This window comes from Pseudophryne corroboree, chromosome 9 (genome assembly GCF_028390025.1).
Source record: "Pseudophryne corroboree isolate aPseCor3 chromosome 9, aPseCor3.hap2, whole genome shotgun sequence".
Classification (NCBI taxonomy): domain Eukaryota; kingdom Metazoa; phylum Chordata; class Amphibia; order Anura; family Myobatrachidae; genus Pseudophryne; species Pseudophryne corroboree.
Window position 1 is genome coordinate 105726879 of NC_086452.1, and position 24197 is coordinate 105751075.

A 24197-nucleotide genomic window follows, 5' to 3' on the forward strand; every position below is an offset into this window, starting at 1 on the left:
TTACACATTGCGGCAGACAGCATCCCCCTTTTTACACATTACGGCAGACAGCGTGCACTTTTTACACATAACGGCAGACAGCGTCCCCTTTTTACACATAACGGCAGACAGCGTGCCCTTGTTACACATAGCGGCAGACAGCGTACACTTTTTACACATAACGGCAGACAGATTCCCCCTTTTTACACATTACGGCAGGCAGAAAGAAAGAAAGAAAGAAAGAAAGAAAGAAAAAGAATGAAAGAAAGAAAGAAAGAAAGAAAGAAAGAAAGAAAGAAAGAAAGAAAGAAAGAAAGAAAAAGAGACAGAAAGAAAGAAGAATTATACTTACCCTCTCTGCTGGCTCAGGCTCCTCGGTGCAGCTTGACGATTCCCGGGCAGTAGAGAAGGACGAGGAGGTAGGTGGAGGAGGGAGCCGCAGCAGTGCTGTGTTATTGGTGGAGGCGCTGCTGCTGCTGCCCCTCTGCTTCACTATAGGCTGTTCTCGGAAGACAGCCTATAGTGAAGCAGAGGGGCAGCAGCAGCAGCGCCTCCACCAGTAACAAAGCGCTGCTGCGGCTCCCTCCTCCACCTCCCTCCTCCTCCTTCCCCCGTACCGCTGCTCCTCTCCGGGCGTCTGTGCGCTGCGGGCAGCTGTTGCCCGCAGCACACAGCGGCATGTAATGAGTCAGTTTGACTCATTACATGCTTTGGGCCCCTGGACAGAGGCGGGCCCCAGTGCAACGCACTGGTTGCACTGGCGGTAGTTCCGCCTCTGCTGTTACTGCTTGCAATGCATTCATACATAATTATAATGCAGATGCTTATTTCAGAAAGGCACAAGCGCATTTTGCTGCTGCTTTTTTGAGGCACAATGCATTGTGTGTACAAGTCAGTAAAAGTAAGGCACTCAGATTTATTAAGCCTGGTGAAGTGATAAACTGGAAGGTTATAACACCCCAGCCAATCAGCTCCAAACTGCCATGTTGAAAAATGACAGTTAGGAGCTGATTGGCTGGTGCGTGATCACCTTCCACTTTATCACTTCACCAGGCTTAATAAATCTGCCCCACAGTCCTCATACTGATTGAGTCTGTAGATGTTTTAAGAAGCCCCTGCGCCCTTCACTTGAAATCTGCATTCCTCAACAGTGTGTGAATAGCGTGCATACTATTGCACTGATGTTTTTCATTGCTCTTGTGTTTCCCTCTTTTGTGTTTATTTGAGTACTAACATAAGAATCCTTCCAGAATTTTAAAGAACAGTTTGCAAGGGGTTCCCTTTTTTATTTACCGTGGGCACTATCAACTTAAAGGACACCTGTAAGTGGCCAATATGAATTATGAGCAACTTCCAGTTTGTGTAACACTAAGAGGCATGCATGGAATCCATAGCTGGAGGGAATGCTGATCCTTGTAGTCCATGTCGGAGGAACCTGGCATGCCTCCAGGTGAGTTGGCTCTCAATTTAGAAATACATGAATATTTGACCCAAAGTGGGGCTATTATTATGTAGTGTAGGACCACCTGAGCAGAGGCTGTGATGGGACAATAAATTGATTATGAGCTACAGTACAGTACTTCCATTTTTTGTGTCACTAATTGCTGGTAGGCAAACAGGAAAAACATCTTGGGGCATATGTAATAGGGTCCGAATTTTCCGGAGTCGTGGGATGCTGGCCGATCTCTGAGGTTATTTAAAGTGGCAATCATTTACAAGGCAAAACCATTATGGCTTTAAAAAAACCTCCAAGATCGTCCTGGATCCTGCGACTCCGGCAAACTTGGACCCTATTACATATGCCCCCTTGTGTTGGGTACTGGAGGACGACACTCGCTATTGAGCATGTTGACCTCACAATGCCTGCAAAGAGCATTTAACCTGTGTGGGGATCCCAGCACTGCCACCGTGAGGTTGACATACATTGCTCACTGTACACAACGCGAGTGTCAAACTCATGACTGCACACCATGTTTGTTGCATACCTACCAATGGGATGTAGGTATGTGACCCACGCTCAGGAGACCGACGGTCACAATAATTCCCCCTGCATCCCGAACATTCAAAAGACCGACAGTCGGCATGCCGACTAGAAGGGTCTATTCACACTCGTGGGTGTCCACGACACCCATGGAGTGGGAATAGAACCTGTTGTGAGCACAGCTCGCTTCCCCCATCCCACCGGCATTCTGCGGCTGGGATCCCGGCGTCGGGATACTGACCACCGGGTTCCATGCTGCAGGTAAAACAGCCCCAATCCCTACCAACAGTCCATATTTTAGAACTCATCTCTGAACCTTTTTTAAAAAAAAACTCATGTGTATTACTAAACTTTTAATGACTGAGGTTGTAATACAGTAAACCCACCATCAAGATGATTCTGCATGGCAGATTAATGGCATCATAATATAACTCACTATTGTCATGGATAAATGAAATGTAAAATAACAAATTTCACTATGGTAGACAACAATGTTTTGAAGAAAAAAAAAGAATACAAATACTTTTTAAATAATTTTAAAAACAGTATGAAAAATCAGGCGCAAAAATAAAGTATAAAAGAAGAATGAAATTGTAACTTAAAACTGCAACGTGTTCCCTGTTACCTGGCCTTTTCCCCAGGCAGTGTTGAATGATTTTTTTTTCTAAATATTGTTGCCTACCATAGTGAAAACAAATTTGTTATTTTAAAATATGTGTAACCATGACAACAGTGAGTTGTATTACAGTATATATGTATGATGTATACTACTTTAAGGAGGGCACCCCGGCAGCTGCAGTATTGAACCTAGAGTGCCATTCTACACTGTTTTATATATATATATATATATATATATATACTGTGCAGTCCACACTCACTGTTTCCAGATCATATCCGGCGGTGCTCCATAAGGGCTTAACAAAGCCAATCAATAAGCAAAAATGGGTATAGGCACTCACCACAATTTCATCATTAAGAATTTATTGTAACTCACAGATACTTCATCATACAGGTAACATCTGATAGAGTTGTCAACGTTTCGGTCCTTGTTGGACCTTTGTCAAGACCAGTAGTAGATATCACATAGTCATCCTGGAGCCCACAACACAGGTCTGCCCTGAACTGCCTTATATACCTGCTCAGCCCCAGAATAGACACACCCACAGGAAGTTGCAACCATATCATAATACAAACTATTAAAGGGGGCTCAAATGGACCCTTATAGACCAACAATCTATTGCAGCACATACCCACATCATAGAAAATGACAAAGTGTTGTGTACTGAAAATAATTACATTTAGACAGAAGAGACATAGACACAATTTGAGTCTCATAAAAATAAACCAATATACGATAATCTTTCAGCTGTACACAGGTCCGTCCTTAAATCCTTGGTTGAGAATGACCAGATTGTCATACACCAGGCTGATAAGGGCGGGGCTGTGGTTGTACAAGTTTGGTTGACGTATGATGCGGAGATTCGAAGACAACTTTCAGACGCTGAGACTTATGTTAGACTCAGCAACAACCCTATGTTTAACATTAAGAAACAGATGGGTTCCTACTGGTCTTGACAAAGGTCCGACAAGGACCGAAACGTTGATAACTAAATCAGATGTTACCTGTACGATGAAGTACCTGTGAGTTACAATAAATTCTTAATGATGAAATTGTGGTGAGTGTCTATAGCACTATACCCATTTTTGGTTTTATATATATATATATATATATATATATATATTAGTGATGTGCACTGGATATTTTTCTGGTTTTGTGTTTTGCTTTTGGATTCGGTTCTACGGCCGTGTTTTGGATTTGGACGCGTTTTGGCAAAACCTCCCTGAATTTTTTTTGTTGGATTCGGGTGTTTTTGGGATTCGGGTCTTTTTTAAAAAACCCTCAAAAACAGCTTACATCATAGAATTTGGGGGTCATTTTGATCCCATAGTATTATTAACCTCAATAACCATAATTTCCACTCATTTCCAGTCTATTCTGAACACCTCACACCTCGCAATATTATTTTTAGTCCTAAAATTTGCACCGAGGTCGCTGGATGACTAAGCTGAGCGACCCAAGTGGCCGGCACAAACACCTGGCCCATCTAGGAGTGGCACTACAGTGTCAGAAAGGATGGCAGATTTAAAAAATTGTCCCCAAACAGCACATGATGAAAAGAAAAAAAGAGGTGCAATGAGGTAGCTGTGTGACTAAGCTAAGCGACACAAGTGGCCGACACAAACACCTGGCCCATCTAGGAGTGGCACTGCAGTGTCAGACAGGATGGCGCTTCAAAAAAATAGTCCCCAAACAGTACATGATGCAAAGAAAAAAAGAGGCGCAATGAGGTAGCTGTGTGACTAAGCTAAGCGACCCAAGTGGGCGACACAAACACCTGGCCCATCTAGGAGTGGCACTGCAGTGTCAGACAGGATGGCAGATTTAAAAAATAGTCCCCAAACAGCACATGATGCACAGAAAAAAAGAGGTGCAATGAGGTAGCTGTGTGACTAAGCCAGAGGTTCCCAAACTGTGTGCCGTGGCTCCCTGGGGTGCCTCGGGACACTTGCAGGGGTGCCCTGGGTTGGTGGTCCAGGACCAATTCAAATTATTCATGGTCAATATAATAGGCAAAACCAGTACTGGTGGTTGCCAGTCATAAAATATGTGGCCAAACAGAAGCAAATCTTGTCCCTCACCACACAACTGACCCTCAGGATGACATATAAATGTGATCTACTTAATGTAATATTTCTTTCTAAATTTCTGAATAAGAAATGTTTGGCCTAAGGGTGCCGTGAAAAAAATTCTGATATTCTAGGGTGCCGTGATTCAAAAAAGTTTGGAAACCACTGGACTAAGCTAAGCGACCCAAGTGGCCGACACAAACACCTGGCCCATCTAGGAGTGGCACTGCAGTGTCAGACAGGATGGCAGTTTTAAAAAATAGTCCCCAAACAGCACATGATGCAAAGAAAAAAAGAGGTGCAATGAGGTAGCTGTGTGACTAAGCTAAGCGACCCAAGTGGCCGACACAAACACCTGGCCCATCTAGGAGTGGCACTGCAGTGTCAGACAGGATGGCAGATTTAAAAAATAGTCCCCAAACAGCACATGATGCAAAGAAAAAAAGAGGTGCAATGAGGTAGCTGTGTGAGTAAGCTAAGCGACCTAAGTGGCCGACACAAACACCTGGCCCATCTAGGAGTGGCACTGCAGTGTCAGACAGGATGGCAGATTTAAAAAATAGTCCCCAAACAGCACATGATGCAAAGAAAAAAAGAGGTGCAATGAGGTAGCTGTGTGAGTAAGCTAAGCGACCTAAGTGGCCGACACAAACACCTGGCCCATCTAGGAGTGGCACTGCAGTTTTCTAGCGAGAGGATGAGTGCTTCCATCCTCATGTGAATCAGTACCACTAGCCATGAACATAGGCCAGGGCATCAGCCGTTCCTTGCCACTCCGTGTCGTAAATGGCATATTGGCAAGTTTACGCTTCTCATCAGACGCTTTTAATTAAGATTTTTGGGTAATTTTACTGAACTTTTGTAGTATACTTGACGACACAGAGGTAGGTAGAGCAGTGGACTACTGTACCGTACTGCTATATATATACTGGTGGTCACAGCAACATTCTGCACTGTCCCCTCCTACTATATATACTGCGCACAACTAAAATGTACCACAGGTATGGATGGATAGTATACTTGACGGCACAGAGGTAGGTAGAGCAGTGGCCTACTGTACCGTACTGCTATATATTATATACTGATGGTCAGCAAAATTCTGCACTGTCCTCCTACTATATATACTGCGCACAACTAAAATGCACCACAGGTATGGATGGATAGCATACTTGACGACACAGAGGTAGGTAGAGCAGTGGACTACTGTACCGTACTGCTATATATTATATACTGGTTGTCAGCAAAATTCTACACTGTCCTCCTACTATATATACTGCGCACAACTAAAATGCACCACAGGTATGGATTGATAATGTCAATATTATCTTAAACCATAAAGTTATACCTTTAAACACACTTTTACCATGGAGCCGCTGTGGCCGCTAGACTTAATATGCACTCTACGTACTTTGTACCCTTAAACCTTATGCAGCGCTGACGGTACAAAGTACCCGCAGCGCGTACACACCTTATTAATACACTTTAAAACCTTATAGAGTTAGGGAATGCAATACACTTTAAACCCTAGCAGGGAAGAGAGGACACAACACCGATTTGTAGTGAAACACTGGGCTCCGACACCTCAGCGTATATAAATGGAAGGGGATAACAATACAATTTATACACTACAATATAACAGAGTAAATGGCTACAGTCAATGTACATACGTGAGAATATTCGCTTGCACAACCCGGCCCGTCCGCTATCAGGTTGATTGCATTGAGAGTCTTGTTGTAAGGCCAGGCTGCAGCAGGCTTTTTATACAGTAGATCAAAACATAATACAATAGACACTGTGTGCTCTTCTTCCATTGGTTCGGGGGTGGGACATATCCTGTGCACCGGGGACCATTCGTCAGCTCAAGAAGTGGGCGATGGCTAGGACTTGAGATGTGGTTTCTGTTGTTTGCATCTGAGTTCCCGCCCCATGACCAGTTAAACCCATCACATTAATCATACATAAATCTGGTATTATTAATAACTTAATGTGGTAATATATAATAATGTTCTTATTCCCACCAGATTAATGTGACTCTGAACAATATGATCCCACACATGATATGATTATCTATTTCAATCCTCAAGATATACATATATTCATATACTCATATATATATAAATATATATATATATATATATATACACACACACATACATACACACATACATACACACATACATACATACATACATACATACATACATACATACACACACACACACACACATACTCCTGCTATCACAATTTGTTAGGAATTATATATATATATATATATATATATATACAAACACACACATCTCCATGAGGTTAGACTATGAATGTTAATATCTTAGATTTCTAAATGTCTGGTTTTGTGTTTTGGTTAGCTATTGTTAATTGATTTTCTAACAGCTACGGTTCCTGGGTATTGTCTCTTTGTTTGTTTTTGTCTTCAGGTGAGACAATGACAATCCAGTACCCATTGTTTTAAATAGAAACTCGGCTATCCTAGTAAACAAAGGTGTTTGCCTTCTTCATAGAATTTCAAAGCTTAGTGTAAATAAGGCCATTGTATTTTAGTCTCTGGGAGTTTTAATTTATGTGTGACTGATCTTCATGCTATTTAGAAGAAAAAGCAGACAGTGTGGGATTTATACAATATATATATTAGATTTATGATATGTCTTTGTGGCTTTTCCATGAGAGTACAAACTCCACTGTAATTACTCATACCACGCTCAAACCGCGCAGGACTGCGGGAGCGACCATACACAATTTGCAAATATGTGCATGCACAGCCGAACACGCACGCACACGGAGGCCACCTATGTGGTGTTTGTATGTAATGTGTGTTTTGTAATATTTTCTGACTTCGACAGTCCACCCTTTGGCAGTCATTAATAACTGCCACTAACCAATCAATAAACAGGAAAAAAATATTACCTATACAATATATACTAAAGCTTGGATGATCGGGGAAGAGTTATAGGTGGGAAATGTATGACCTAGTGGTATAGTAAAAAGCATGTATATATGAATCCATGTCTGAGGGGCATGTATCATCGTGCCGTATATGTTCTAGATAAGCTTCGAGGTATTGCGAAGTATACATTAAATCCTTCTTGTCCCGTATTAAGGGTCTGTAAGTGGGCCGACAAACACTACCAATCTCTTTTTGGCTTCTTGTTCCAACAAATGGGGTGCACATTTAGTTGATGATACATGGAGGAGGAACATATGTGAGTGCTAGTGTATGTGGATATCACCTGTCGACTATGTGTGTCACTAACTGAAAGTTGTAGAAATGAAGATAAGACACATATCTAAAATACATTCACATAACATTTTCGTAATCATTCTTGGGTGTAGTCGATGTGTTTTCCGGATCGGTGTATCTGGGCAAAGGGGGAGACAAAGGAAAAACGGGTGAAAGAAACAGGCCGTGGAATTCATTTGCATTCATGTCTTATCACAACACTGTCTCTATGGATGGGTCATAAATTAAATCTGCTGCTGTAACAATGCCCCCGCTCCTTAAACTCATCAAATTTGTGCCGTGCTTGCGCCGCGTTAGAATTCGAACACACCTAAATATCCAGCCAATAATTATGATGACTCCCAGGAAACAAAAGGAGAAACCTTCCTACACTCATAATAACATTTTGAGCCCACTCTCCTAATCCTGAGAACCAATTTCGTGGGTTCAACCATGAGACCCAGCCGGTCAGCTCATTACCCACAGCGGTAAGGATAAGGTTGTGTCTCCTTCGGAACTCCCACTTCAACTGCAATATATCATCCATCTTTTGATCGATAATCTCTGTGGGTTCGTCAGTGCTGTTTGTAATATACGTGCAGCACTTCACACCATATTGAGTTGCCAAAGTGACACAGTACCCACCCGTCACGGCTGTGATATAATTGAGGACCATCCTGTGCTGGATCAGTTCCGTCTTGTAAGCTTGTAAATCCCTTCCTGTATACCTGAATGTGTCGTCATACATCTCAGTGATATTATCTATCAAGTTCGCTAGCGCATGGATATACCTATAATTTATAATTCCTCTGGCAGTACGGGTGATATCTAATGCGAGAAGGAATTGAATCCCGGTGGATTCGTGGATCAAATCAGAGGCTACGTGCTCTGTTCTTTGTATGAGGTGTCTCTTAACGATGTGTTCATAGTGAGTATGAGTATAAGGGGCCTGAGCACTGTGGTGAACATCTTTCATCTTATCATGGGTTATGGTCATGACCTCTCGCAACATTCTTCCAACATAACACAATCCCTCTAAGTTTGGGGCAAGCCACTTATACGCCTTCCTTCCACATATGAAATAGGCATCATCGGGGAGAACATATGGGACAGAATATGACATTACCATATTACAAACTTTCGAAGTGAAAAACCCAATCCCTAGTTCTCCCATCTGTTCAGTACAAGTATCCGGCTGGATGATATGAGCACAGTACCCTGGTGATACTTCTCCAACCCACATGGTCTTGCTTCCTTGAGTATATCTATACCGAAAATATCTTCCAGTGTTGGCTATTTGGCGTACAAGTTGCGAGTCTATGGGTATCTTATCAGCTCTGTGTGAAAAGGCCATGGTCTGGTTATTCCATGTCACCTCCCAATTTCCTGGTTTTCGGTAATTGGAAATGTTGAAACATAGTAAGGATCTATCTACATGATACTGGTGGAGCTTCAAACTAGGGGGCCTAGAAATATTAAACTTCTTGTCCACCGGTCTCCCACCCCGTAATTCGAGTACCTCATCTATTGCTAAAGGGTACGGTACTAATCCTGACTTGCTCTGACCTTGAGGTACTTGTGAGGACACCCAGAATTCTGTTTGGTTTAAAACCTTACCCACTAGTGAGTGGTAGTCACTCAATGGATGACGGTCCATGTTGATATTAAGGCTGGACTGACATCTCTGGATGCACCCATCCTCAACTATGTTCTCACAATTCTTACAAATGCAATTTTCCTCAGCCAATAACCCTTCACAGTGCCTCCTAGCTCCCTGACTACCAGATCGTTTTCTGATACTCGCGTTTGCTTGAGTGATGTGTTGCTCTTGGAATTCTACAAATCCGTCCTCGCCACCAGAACCCATTCCAGATCCTTTCTCGACCTCTTTGGGACTCTCACCGAAACAGACTGTTCTGGTCAACAACAGGGTTAACAGGAAAACTCAGAATTCAGTCTCTTGGGGTAAGTCCATCTTGTTAAGGGAAGAGAAAGGAAACAAGAAGGGGGAGGAAAGGGAAGGAGAGAAGGAGGGTAGTGGGAGATGGAGAAAATAAAAAAAGAAAAGAAAACTGGTGCGACAACCGCCTCTGGTCTTGTTGTTCTCCGCGCTCAGGTGCCGTGACAACACTCCAGTGATACGATGTTCTCTCCGGGTCAGCGACCTTTCTGTAGGGAACATAAATCTTGTATTTCAATGTGTTTAACTGTTGTATGAAGTAAACCATCTTTGGAAAGTGAAAAGAGGGGGGGGGGGAATAATAAAAAGAAAATTTGTCAGATTTGCGTTCACCATCAGGCTGTCACACCATTATGTATATCGGTATCTATGCACAGTCTATCTTCACCAGTATTCCCATTCTCCACCCTTTGTGCATGACCAGGCACACTGATACTGGTAATGTTTTTTATTTGAATATTGCAACCTTCTTACATTTTATTTACATATTTACTAATTTACAATAAATAAATAAAGTAAAAATTGATTAACAAACAAAAATTTTCCCTTTATTCTTAACATTTTCCTCCATTTTACATTCCCTTCAAACTTTTTCCCTTAATTCTAACAATTTCCGTAAGAAACTTTCTTTCTCCAAAACTAGCCTCCTCTTCCTCCTCCATACACCGCCTTCACCTTTTCTTGAGCCCATACATACCTCTCTCACCCCTCCTTTCATTCCCCACCACCTCCATTCACTCCCCTCTCAATTCACCCATCCTCTCACCTTTTATACCATTTACTCTCCTTTCATCCTGGACAATCCAACATTTAAATGAGAAGTCAATAACAAATCTAGGCAGCTCTTCCAGTGTACGCAACCATTTACAAAAGAAAGACAAATCTCAAAATTCTATTTCAACTAAAAAGTGAGATAGTTATAGAAAAGTTTTACCAGTACCTGGAGGCCAGAAATTTTCCATCACCCACTAAGGGGGCTTCAGCCGGCGCCACAAGTGGGACCAACTGGTGACATCCAATCTCTCCTCCTCCATTTCCATCATCCGCTTCACCTCTTGTAGTATTAGGCCCTCCACCACTTCGCAGGGAAGGATTTTATTTCTCAGTGAAACCTGACACCGTGCATTCCATAAGTGATACCTGACAGCTAAACTTATCATAAAAATTGTGCATAAATCAAATTCTTCATACCCTTTGAATGCTCCATATGCCCATCCCTGGTAATCCAAACCAGAAAGACAAGGTATTCCTAGAGCACTTGACACTCTTTTGCAAATGTTTATATTAAAAGGACACTGAAGAAAGAAATGGTCCATACTCTCCTCCTGACCTTGACACTCCTCCCGTGGACAATCACGATCATTGGATCTTCTAAACTTCAGGTTCCCCCTAACATAGAGCTTCCCTTGGAATGAGAACCAGGCGATGTCCCTAAATTTCAACGGGATCCTCTGAGAATTTATCAGAGAAATCCCTTCTGAACATACCGTTTCTGGGCAATCCTTCAGGGCCAATGGGACATGGAAGTGAGTTTGCAAGACCCTCTTCCCCAACTCCTTCCTACTGAGATCTCTTAACTCCCCCACTCCCAAGCCCCATCGCCCAATTACTTTCAAGCACTGGATCACGTAGATCAGGAGGTAGCCTCTTCTACGCTGAGAGCTTCTCAAGTGACCTCCTTCTATCCATACTGTGAGGAAAGGGGATATCCATTCCCTAAAACCGTCTGTCCACTGAGGAGGGGTCTCTGAAAACAGACCCCCGAAATGCATTTTTAAAAAGGCTGTTATAAAAAACACCACCGGGTTGACCATATCCAGTCCCCCCTTGGTCCTCGGTGTGCACGCAATGCCTCTCTTAACTATATTAATTTTGTTTCCCCACAACAGCAGGAAAAACAAAGAGCCAATTTTAGACCACAGTGGTTGTGGCAAAAAACATACATGGCTGACATATAAAAACAATGGAATCAGATAGGTTTTACACAAATCAACCCATTCCCTCAGGGAGAATTTCCATCCTCTCCAACTTCTTACTTTCCGGGTTGCCTCTTCCAGTATCCTTTCCCAATTTGCTGTGGCATAATCACCCTGGTCGAATCTTATTCCTAGAATCTTAATTGAATGGCTGGCCCCGGGGAGGCTGTCCGGAAGGTTAAATTCTCTACCTTCCTCCCCCATCCAGAAAACGTCACACTTGTCCTGATTTATCATGGAGCCTGAGTACTCGCCTATCAGTTGGTCAACATCACAGGCCTCTGTGTTTGATGACAGAACCACTGTGACATCATCAGCATAGGCAATTACCCTTAGTGGTTCTCCCTGGCCCAGCTGCACCCCTCCCACCATGCTGTTCTCAATCCTCCGAATAAAAGGATCGATCGCAAACACGTAAAGAAGAGGGCTCAGGGGGCAACCCTGACGGACACCAGAGTTCACCACAAAGGCAGGCCCTACCCAACCATTAACAAGCGGGAAGCTCTCGGCCTTGCTGTACAATATGCGTAGCCAATTGACTAGTTTAACTGGAATGCCATACCTTTCCAGCAAAGTCCAGAGGTACTCATGGTTGACTCGGTCAAAAGCTTTGGACTGATCCAATGCCAGTAAATATTTCCCCCACTTCTCAACCTTGCACCGTTCTATGGCCTCCCGGACACCAAGGACAGCACTAAATGTGCTTCGACCTTTCACAGTACAATGCTGAGAAGTTGAGAGCAACTGCCCGGAGAATTCCATCAGCCTATTAAATATGATTTTTGCCAACACCTTCCTATCCGTATTAAGGAGTGCTATGGGGCGCCAGTTCTCAATACGGACCGGGTCCTTTCCTTTAGAGAGTAAGATAAGTGCTGTAAGCCTCATGGAGGGAGGGAGTTCTCCATCTGCCAGGCCACTGTTAAAAACCTCTACGAGACGAGGTGCCAGGAAGTCTGAGAATTCTTTATAGAATTCAGCTGTCAAACCATCTGGCCCAGGTCTCTTTTTTGATGTTAAACTGCCAATCGCTTCTCTGACCTCCTCCACAGATATCTCACTCTCTAAGCAGTCAATTGAGGCATCTGGTTCCACAAGCCCTGGTATCCTCCCCAGAAATTCCTCCATCTTTTCTCTGCTAAGTGCCTTCTCAGACAGCAGATCAGTGTAATAGGTTCTAATGACTTCCAGGATGCCCTCTCTCCCATCCTGCACGACACCCTTTCCATCAATCAGACCTCTGATTTCCTTTAACTCGATCTTTCGCCTACAATTCTGGTAAGGATCTGGGGAGTGGTACTTGCCATAATCCCTCTCCCGAATCAAAGATGAAAGTCTACTATACTGCAACTGCTGCATCCGAGATTTCACCCGGGAGATTTCCCCATAATCTCCTCTTTCAGAGATCAGGAAGTCTAATTTCCTCCTCAGAGCATAGTAGGCATTCTTCTTTACCAAGTTTTTCTTTGCTACCAGCCACTTGAAAAACCCTCGGGTCCTCTCTTTGACCTCCTCCCACCACTCCGATCTACTCCATCCTGCCTCCAACAGTGTTTCCTGTGCTTGTAAGAATTCCCTAAAAGATTGCCTTACCTTCTCTTCCTTTAAAAGCTCTGAGTTCAGCCTCCATAGGCCCCTTCCTTTCAAAATGGACTGTGAAGCATTCAAAGAAAAAGTCAAGAACCCGTGATCCGAAAATTCTACCAACCTTACCTGTGAGGGCAAAGTCTTAGAAGTTTCTTTAACAAAAAATCGATCTATTCTAGTCCTACTCTGACCACTAAAGTAGGTGTAACCCGTGAGGTCTGGATGGTGCCGAACATGAACATCAACCAAACCCGCCTGCCTAACTATTGATACTAAATAATTTGAATCATAGCCCATGAGTTTTTTGGCTCCTCCCCTGTCTTTTGGCCTAACTACGGCGTTGAAATCGCCACCAAAAACAACCTGCTGGGCCGTAAAAAGAAATGGCTTGATCCTCTTGAAAAGGCATTTCCTATCCCAGGCTGTCTGGGGCCCATAGATGTTGATCAGCCTTAGGTCATGCCCTCTCAAGGTGACATCTAAGATCATACACCTTCCAACTTGTAACTCAATAACCTTGTGCACAGTTACTATGCCGGCAAAAAGTACCGCCACCCCACCATAAGGCTCAGCTGCAAGAGACCAATAGAAGGCCCTCCTCTCCACTCGCTTTTGGCTTTGTGAAGAGCTGCCAACCTGTTAACCCGGGTCTCCTGCAAAAACAAAATATCAAAATCCTGGTTATTAAAAAATTCAAAAGCCATAAACCGAGCCTTATCGGAAAGAACGGAAGCCACATTAATCGTGGCACATCGTATAGGGTGGAGATCCATGTTTCTTTGGTGATTGAGTTTCACTACCAACTTTCCTTATTCACTTCTCCCCACCACCCCCATCAACATCACCACCACCAACACCACATTCCATTCTTACGACAGCCTCTCCTTCTTTCATCCCGGCTCCCTCCATACCTGAACCAGGATCCAGGGGTTTTCGGATAGAATCCTTTGCAGGAGGTTCCTTCTCTATCAAGGCCTTCTGTCAATTCCCCTCTTGTGACTCCACTGTTTCCTCCATCTTTAATTCTTCTATCTCTGATTCTGCCCTTTCTTTCCCCACTAGGGATGATCCTGCCGGGTCCCATTCTAGTTCACTTTCTGATTCCTTGCCTGAACTTTCCCTACGACTATCCTTCCTTTCTTTCTTTTTCTTTCTACCTTCCCCACTTCCCCTCTTTTTCTGCCTCCTTTTTCTTACCTTCTTCTGTCTCAGCACCAACCCACCCTTCTCCTTCACTACCTCACCCTCCTCCTCATCAGTGGGAACTCCTTCAAACCTATTAAATAATAATAAGTCCTCCTTAATTACTGTTTTCTTGCTTTTCCCACCCTTTATTACTAGCTGAAAACCTTCTTCCTCATCCTCTTTCCCCTTCCCCCTTCTTCCCGCCAAACTCCACTCCGTCTTTCCTTCCCACAGTTTCACTGACCCTCTTTGCACTTCCTTTACCCTTTCTTCCACCACTCTTGACTGATACTGGTGTCCCTATGCTAGTGAGATATACTGGATTTAGGCAGAGCTCTGACAGACCGAGTAGGCATGTGACGTTTGAACTGTAATCCTGTCAGTGAACGTAAGAGGATGAAGAGGAAACTTTGAAGACAAATCACAGAGTTTAGTAATAGATAAGTTAGTAGAGGCAAAAAAATGTTTTACAAAGTTTGACATCTGGATTAGGCACTACGGGGAATGATTCCCTAATCGGTCTGTTCCCCAAAAGAAATTCTATGTGCGTTATATCTCTACTGGGACTATCCCAGCCATCAATCCAGTGTCTTGTCCATCTTTGGTCCAGAGGGATCCCGGTATTTGTGAGATCATTTCCTCTACCTTGGATGGACACCTGTCTATACCAGCAGAGTGCGACATTAGAACTTGTGGGGTGTCTAACATATCCTGTGCTTCCTGGGTGGGAGCACTCTATATGTATACCATCTCTAACAAAACTCCTGTTAAGTTACTTAGAGGTCACTTCTGCTAGAGAGAGAGAAGCAGAAGTTTAGAGGCCTCCTCCTAACCCCAGTAAGTTCTGTCAAAAGGGTAAAGTTGCTTTTATTCTGTTCTTCCCCATAACCGAATCTGTGTTTTTCTATATATATCGTGATTCCTTACTATATGTCCCTTGATCCCGTCTATGTGTTTAATAACGTGGCTTGTTTATTCTGTCTAGGGGTCTATATTGGCTATGTGCTGTACTACTCTTACAATCTCTAGCAAAATGTCCTTTATTTTTACAATTGTAATATACTCTCTGTCTTTTGTTACTACTAGGGTTTTGGGGCTTGGGCTGATGAGACTTTGGTGTAAGAGCCTTCATACTTTCAATCCTCAGCCTCTCCTCTTGCAGTTTCCTACGCCTAGCAATATTCCTATGGTGTTCAATTGCGCACTCTCTAAGGCAAGCTACTGTGACCCCTCTCCAACCAGGCAAAGAGGTTTGTACTCTGTCCCTTACTGTATTTTTTTTAACCCGTACATTAGCACAGAGACAGCCACCTCTCTATAATTTTCATTGTTCCCTGCATCCGATACCCCTATGTATCTATCTATTATTTGCAGGGCCCGATGGAAATATTCAGATGCCATTTCATTTTCCCTCTGCTTTATGGAGAAAATTCTTCTCCACTTAACAGTTGTGGGGAAATACAACTCTAGTTGCCTGTTAATTTGTTCTAAGTTCTCCTGATTGAGTTTGTCAGTCATAAGACTATCCGATTCTAATCTACAATCAGTGATTAATTTTTGGGTCTCAATATTAGGGGGTAGGCACACTTTCAAGAATGTCCGCCAATGTTGGTTTGTTGGTTCATACGCATTACCCAGATCTCTGATGAATTTCTGACATCTGGCTAAATGCTTCCGAGGGTCGGAGAATTCTGAAATGATTGACCGCAGCTCATCTCTGGGCCACGGGCAATACATTGCATCATTCCTGGTAAGGGCTACTTCCTGACTATCGGTTCCCCCATTGGGAGTTACTATTTCCAAGACAGGGTGTAATCCTACCGTTCCGTTCCTAATCTGTTTACTGTGTGGTGTTGTTGTTTCTGTGCAATGAACTGTCTCATACTTACCGGTGGCTGTGACCTCACCAGTTCTTTCATTGGGGAATACTGTTACTGCACTCCCTGGTTGGACAGGCCCCACCTGAGTTTCCGGCAAGATGACTGTTTGGAGGAGAGCTGCGATTTGGCTGAATCCTTCATCTCCCTGTGACCTAAAACCTTGGAGAGACTTCAAAACAGGATACATTTTGCAAAAGTTAGGGTTAATACATTGCTCTTTCATATTACTATCATTTACGGATGTATCATTGACTGTAGCCTTCTGTTCCCCTTCGACCTGTGTCGACAATGGTGTGTTTGTGTTCTCATTCCCGCTAGGTTTGGAATCTGCTGCATATGTTAATTTCTCTTGCACATCGCCCTCTTGCTGCCATTAGTTTAAACAATCTGCATGTCTAATCCTTTGTTTTCTGGATTTTATTAGACATATCCTACTCCTTAAATTCTGCAATACCTCTGGATCAAAACTACCTATCCCAGGAAATTATGCTTTATCCCCCACAGTCATTCGTGTCCATTCATCACAAAAGGTCTCAGTGTGGGGACCATACTTCCCCCACATTACCAACCGAGCTGACCCCCTGGGTCTCAATTCTGCTGTCTGAACCCTGACTGAGGAACGTCCCTGTGTTGTGCACTTGGCTCCCATTGTGGACCCTTTTAACACGGGAAAATTTCCTAAAATGCTCCAAACACAGTAGTCTAACGGTGGAAGTCCTCAAAGTTCTTCCACTAACTTCTTATTCTCCGAGTACCACGGATCCGCCCTCTTTAGCAGACACGTGTAGCCATTGCAGGCCCTACTTCGGCCTATATCCCCTGGGCCTTTAGGAGTAACTTACCGTACCCAGTGAATATCTGCCTAAAAGACAATTTTTACACAAATCACGCTTGCATGTGCTCTACACAACACGTATGATGACGTGATTTACGCACAAAAATGCAAAACTTCGTATCACTTTGCGCCACGTATTGCCAGGGCCGGTGTAAGGTTTCTCGGCACCCTAGGCAAAACTTCTGCCGCCCCCGCCCACCACTTCCCATTCCCTCAGGTGAAAGTATAGAGTCGAGGTCTTATAAGTTCCGTACCCAACCAAATAACCTTCAATGCCTCCTTATCTATTTTCATCCTCTCTGTACAGTCCATACATAACCTTACATATTTTGTCTTTCTTCACGTTCACATCCTCCTGACCCCTTGCCAATATTGCTGTGTGACCTTATACAACCCAGTAAGAACATTTGCAATCTGCAGACTTTTATGCAATAGGACAGACAGTGTAATAGTTAGCATAGTTAGCCTCACAGCACTGCGGTCATTGATTCCCACCATGGCCTTAACTGTGTGGAGTTTGTATGTACATGTGCTTGCGTGGATTTCCTCCGGGTACTCCGATTTCCTCCCACAATCCAAAAATATACTGGTAAGCTAACTGGCTCCAACAATATTAACTCTAGCGTGAATGTGTGTGGGTGTACATGTGGTAGGGAATATAGAGTGTAAGCTCCACTGGGGCAAGGACTGATGTGAATGGGCAAATATTCTCTGTAAATTGCTGCGGAATATGTGTGTGCTATATAAATATCCCAGCACTCGGAATACTGGCACTCAAATCCTGAAATCTATCACAATGCCAACGCCAGAATCCCGAACGTAAGTATACACAGGAGAGTGTAGGCTGCGGATAAAGGGTTAGGTTTAGGATGCGGGGAGGGAGGGTTAGAATTAGGGATACTTACAGATGGAGCCTCCGCTATCTATGCCTGCCTCGTCACGCCTGCCTCGTGCACAGAGCAGCTTCCCATTGTAAGAGTCTGTCTGGGCGTGCGCGCCCGTCCAGATGGAGACGCTCACAGTGACTAGGTGCACCCAGGTGGGCACGCCTAGTCACAGAGGGAGCAAAGATAATGGAGGCTACATCTGTACCTCCACTGCCTCTGTTGGGATTTTAACCCGTCTGACCGCCAGCATCCTGTCCCCAACCCACTGGCAATAATACGTAGCACATATCCTTGTGTGTTAATGCCTATCTCCCAATAGAGTGTAAGCCTGCAAGCAGGGCCTTCCTACCTCTATGTCTGTCTGCTAAAATCCAGTATTGTTCTATTACTGTTTGTTCAATTATAAATAAAAATAATAAGCAGGTGCTAGCAGCTTGATTAGTAGTACTACTCACTGGTCCCACCAGAGGAGGGGAACAAGCAGCATTGCGGTTATACAGACAGCACTGCAGGAGTTGATAAAATATCATATATATATATATATATATATATGAAAACTCAAGTTCAGTTAGTAATAAAATAAGAGTGAATACAGCCTGTCTTCCTTATGCTTTACAGTCTCTCAGAACGAACACAGGAATCCTCCTACCGGCTGCACACAGTTTTACTTGACTGACAGCTGGTCAGTTTGCTCAGCTCAGGGCGGTTCGGTTGGGGCAGTGGCAGGAGTGCCAGAATGATTTCACACGGGGGCAGGGGCAAGTTTGAATTTAATTTTGCGCCCCCCTCCCCCCCTCGTGGTGCCAGGCTCCTCTCCTTCAAAACCCCCTCATCAGTGCAGGGGGAGCGCTTCCCTCTGTATCCCCGTGGGCGGCTTCTAAAGCAGTATGCTGCCGCAGGCGAGTGTGCGGTACCCTTTCTGTACTGCCCGGTTGTCTCTTCACTGGTGATGCATGACAGCCGGGCAGTACAGAAGCGGCACCGCACACCCGCCTGCGGCAGCACACTGCTTTTAAAGTAGTAGTTGCTCACGGGGATGCGGAAGGAAGCGCTCAGCCGGCCGCACCAGCGCCTCCATCGTGTTTGGGGGGGGGTTAAGCTGCCCCCCCCCCCGTTACGGGGATGCGGAAGGAAGCGCTCACCCGGCCGCACCAGCGCCTCCATCGTGTTTGGGAGGGGTTAAGCTGCCCCCCCGTTCCGACGCCTACGACTCGCAGTGGTCACGCAGGGTAGGGGGAGAGGGAGAGACTATGCGGGATGCAGTCACGGTGGGTGGTGAGGAGGAAGGGAGGAAAATCGCTGGGTGGTGGGAGGCCGCTGAATGAATCTTAACTGTTGACAGCTGGTCACTTTGCTCAGCGGGGAATGAGGAGGGAGGGCGGTTAGGATGAAGGGTAGGGGGGAGGGTTAGAATATGCGGCATGTAATTGCGTGGGGGGGAGAGAGAGAGACGCTGTATACACGAGTATGCGGTTGTGGCATGGAGTGGGAAATGCTGGGTGCTATCGCGGGTTGGAGGGGAGCTACATTTAACAAGAGCCAGCTTACGTTAAGCGCGTAGAACTCATGCGGCCAGTGCCTGCTGATAATGGATGGGCGGCTGCGGAATCCCAGCTCCTGGTCTAGCTAAGGAAATAGTAGAGGAAGCATTAATCTACAATGTGCGGTGCCGCCCTCTAGTGGCCGGCGCCCATAGGCAGCTGCCTAAAGCTGCCTAATGGTGGCGCCGGCCCTGCGTATTGCTCACACAACCGTGCGGTCCAATCGTACCGCTTATAGACACTTGCTATCTATAAGTTGTAGGATCACTGGAGTCTTCACACTGTGCTCAAAAACAGCCAGAGTGTAATACCAAGAAAACAACAACTTCATAAAGCTTTATCACACTCCGTTGCACGTGTTCACCTAGACCGTGCTCACCAAGTTCACCGAGTTTCACCGAGTTCACCAAGCTCACCAAGCGGGGTTCAATACATTCACAACTTTTTCAGCCCACACTAACACTCTATAGTTTTCTGATCAGAAAAATATCCTTTCCTGTTAACTGATAGCTTTCCCCAGAGGTAATACAGTAGAAAAGGTTTTATTTAAACAAAATTTTGGAAACCGAGCAATTTGTGCTATTGTAGCGTGGCTACTGTTCCGCCCCTAAACTAAACACTGCTATTGTGTAATTTGTACTTAGCGGTCGTACCCTTACGCATGTTGCATAAACACGCGACCATGCGTATGTCTTTACGTTGCGTACGCATTCCCGTACTTTGTCCGAGACACGTGTACAAAAACCGTACGTCCGCAATAGTACAAATCCCACACTTCTATCAATGTAAGCGATATTACATATAATCGTTTACTTAACACAACACAGTTTCTTTCTGTATAAACCTGTTTATCTAGGCCAGACTGTATTTGTGTTTTACGTTTACTTCCTTAATATTTATTCTATATTTTAACTAAATAGCAACAAATTTCTCCGTGCAGGTCTAAATAAATCTAGTAATCAGTACTTATGGCAACAATGCGAGCAGGTATACAAATACAAAGTACAGGTGTATGCTTGTGTTGTGTGCGCATTTGGCGCCAAAATAGAAATTCACAGATTTTTAAAATAGCTTTGCGTATTTACTTTACGGGTCCCACCAGCATCCCTACAAACGATGCAGAGCAGACACCATCTAATCAGCAATAAGATAGGGTTTCCAGTGTATCCACCAACCAGGAGAAGGCTTACGTGTGGGACACCTGTCCGCCCTTTGCTTATAGATAAAGTCTGCTTTAACCTGCTAGGCTGCGGGTATGAGGAAAAACCGGACGATGTCCCCAATTGATAATGTCGATATTATCTTAAACCATAAAGCTATTCCTTTAAACACATTTTTAACATGGAGCCGCTGCGGCCACTAGACTTATTATGCACTCTACGTACTTTGTACGCTATTTGCGTTCAGAGTCCCGTACCTTGTACGGACTTAGCGTACAAATGCCGCGCTGGGGGTACGCAGTACACACAGCGCGCACACACCCAGAGATATACTTAAAACCTTAGTAGTAGTGCAATGCAATGATATTACATCTTAAACCTTATGCAGCAAAGCACTACAATGATATTACACCTTAAACCTTATACAGCGCTGACGGTACAAAGTACCCGCAGCGCGTACACACCTTATTAATACACTTTAAAACCTTATACAGTTAGGGAATGTAATACACTTTAAACCCTAGCAGGGAAAAGAGGACACAACACCGATTTGTAGTTAAACACTGGGCTCCGACACCTCAGCGTATATATCTGGAAGGGGATAACAATACAATTTATACACTACAATATAACAGAGTAAAAGGCTACAGTCAATGTACATACGTGAGAATATTCGCTTGCGCAACCCGGCCCGGTCCTCCGCTATCAGGTTGATTGCAGTGAGAGTCTTGTTGTCAGGCCAGGCTGCAGCAGGCTTTTTATACAGTAGATCAAAACATAATACAATAGACACTGTGTGCTCTTCTTCCATTGGTTCGGGGGTGGGACATATCCTGTGCACCGGGGACCATTGGTCAGCTCAAGAAGTGGGCGATGGCTAGGACTTGAGATGTGGTTTCTGTTTTTTGCATCTGAGTTCCCGCCCCATGACCAGTTAAACCCATCACATTAATCATACATAAATCTGGTATTATTAATAACTTAATGTGGTAATATATAATAATGTTCTTATTCCCACCAGATTAATGTTTACGTGAACAATATGATCCCACACATGATATGATTATCTATTTCAATCCTCAAGATATACATATATCCATAAACTCATATATATATATATAAATATATATATACACATACATACACACACACATACTCCTGCTATCACAATTTGTTAGGAATTATATATATATATATATATATATATATACAAACACACACATCTCCATGAGGTTAGACTATGAATGTTAATATCTTAGATTTCTAAATGTCTGGTTTTGTGTTTTGGTTAGCTATTGTTAATTGATTTTCTAACAGCTTTGGTTCCTGGGTATTGTCTCTTTGTTTGTTTTTGTCTTCAGGTGAGACAATGACAATCCAGTACTCATTGTTTTAAATAGAAACTCGGCTATCCTAGTAAACAAAGGTGTTTGCCTTCTTCATAGAATTTCAAAGCTTAGTGTAAACAAGGCCATTGTATTTTAGTCTCTGGGAGTTTTAATTTATGTGTGACTGATCTTCATGCTATTTAGAAGAAAAAACAGACAGTGTGGGATTTATACAATATATATATTAGATTTATGATATGTCTTTGTGGCTTATCCATGAGAGCACAAACTCCACTGTAATTACTCATACCACGCTCAAACCGCGCAGGACCGCTGGAGCGACCATACACAATTTGCGAATATGTGCATGCACAGCCGAACAAGCACGCACACGGAGGTCACCTATGTGGTGTTTGTATGTAATTTGTGTTTTGTAATATTTTCTGCTTTCGACAGGATGGATAGTAGGCTTGATGACACAGAGGTAGGTAGAGCAGTGGCCTACTCTACCATACTGCTATATATTATATACTGATGGTCAGCAAAATTCTGCACTGTCCTATTACTATATATACTGCGCACAACTAAAATGCACCACAGGTATGGATGGATAGTATACTTGACGACACAGAGGAAGGTAGAGCAGTGGCCTACTGTACCGTACTGCTATATATTATATACTGGTGGTCAGCAAAATTCTGCACTGTCCTATTACTATATATACTGCGCACAACTAAAATGCACCACAGGTATGGATGGATAGTATACTTGACGACACAGAGGTAGGTAGAGCAGTGGACTACTGTACCGTACTGCTATATATATACTGGTGGTCAGCAAAATTCTGCACTGTCCTCCTACTATATATACTGTGCACAACTAAAATGCACCACAGGTATGGATAGATAGTATACTTGACAACACAGAGGTAGGTGGAGCAGTGGACTACTGTACCGTACTGCTATATAATACTGGTGGTCACTGGTCAGCAAAATTCTGCACTGTCCTCCTACTATATACTACAGTGCAGCACAGATATGGAGCGTTTTTTTTAAGGCAGAGAACGTAGATATTTTCAGCACACTGAGCATAGATATATGCAAGCACACTGAGCACAGATATTTGCAGCACACTGAGCACAGATATTTGCAGCACACTGAACACAGAAACTGAGAGAACGCTGCACGTCCTCTCCCTATCATCTCCAATGCACGAGTGAAAATGGCGGGGACGCGCGGCTCCTTATATAGAATACGAATTTCGCAAGAATCCGACAGCGGGATGATGACATTCGTGCGCGCTCGGGTTAACCGAGCAAGGCTGGAGGATCCGAGTCTTCCTAGGAACCGTGTGAAATGGGTGAAGTTCGGGGGGTTCGGATTCCGAGGAACCGAACCCGCTCATCACTAATATATATATATATTTATATATATATTAGTGATGTGCACCGGAAATTTTTCGGTTTTTGTGTTTTGGTTTTGGATTCGGTTCCGAGGCCGTGTTTTGGATTCGGACGCGTTTTGGCAAAACCTCCCTGAAATTTTTTTGTCGGATTCAGGTGTGTTTTGGATTCGGGTGTTTTTTTTTACAAAAAACCTTCAAAAACAGCTTACATCATAGAATTTGGGGGTCATTTTGATCCCATAGTATTATTAACCTCAATAACCATAATTTCCACTCATTTTCAGTCTATTCTGAACACCTCACACCTCACAATATTATTTTTAGTCCTAAAATTTGCACCGAGGTCGCTGGATGACTGCAGTGGCACTGCAGTGTCGGACAGGATGTCAGATTAAAAAAATAGTCCCCAAACAGCACATGATGCAAAGAAAAAAAGAGGTGCACCAAGGTCGCTGGATGGCTAAGCTAAGCGTCACAAGTGGCCGACACAAACACCTGGCCCATCTAGGAGTGGCACTGCAGTGTCAGGCAGGATGGCACTTCAAAAAAATAGTCCCCAAACAGCACATGA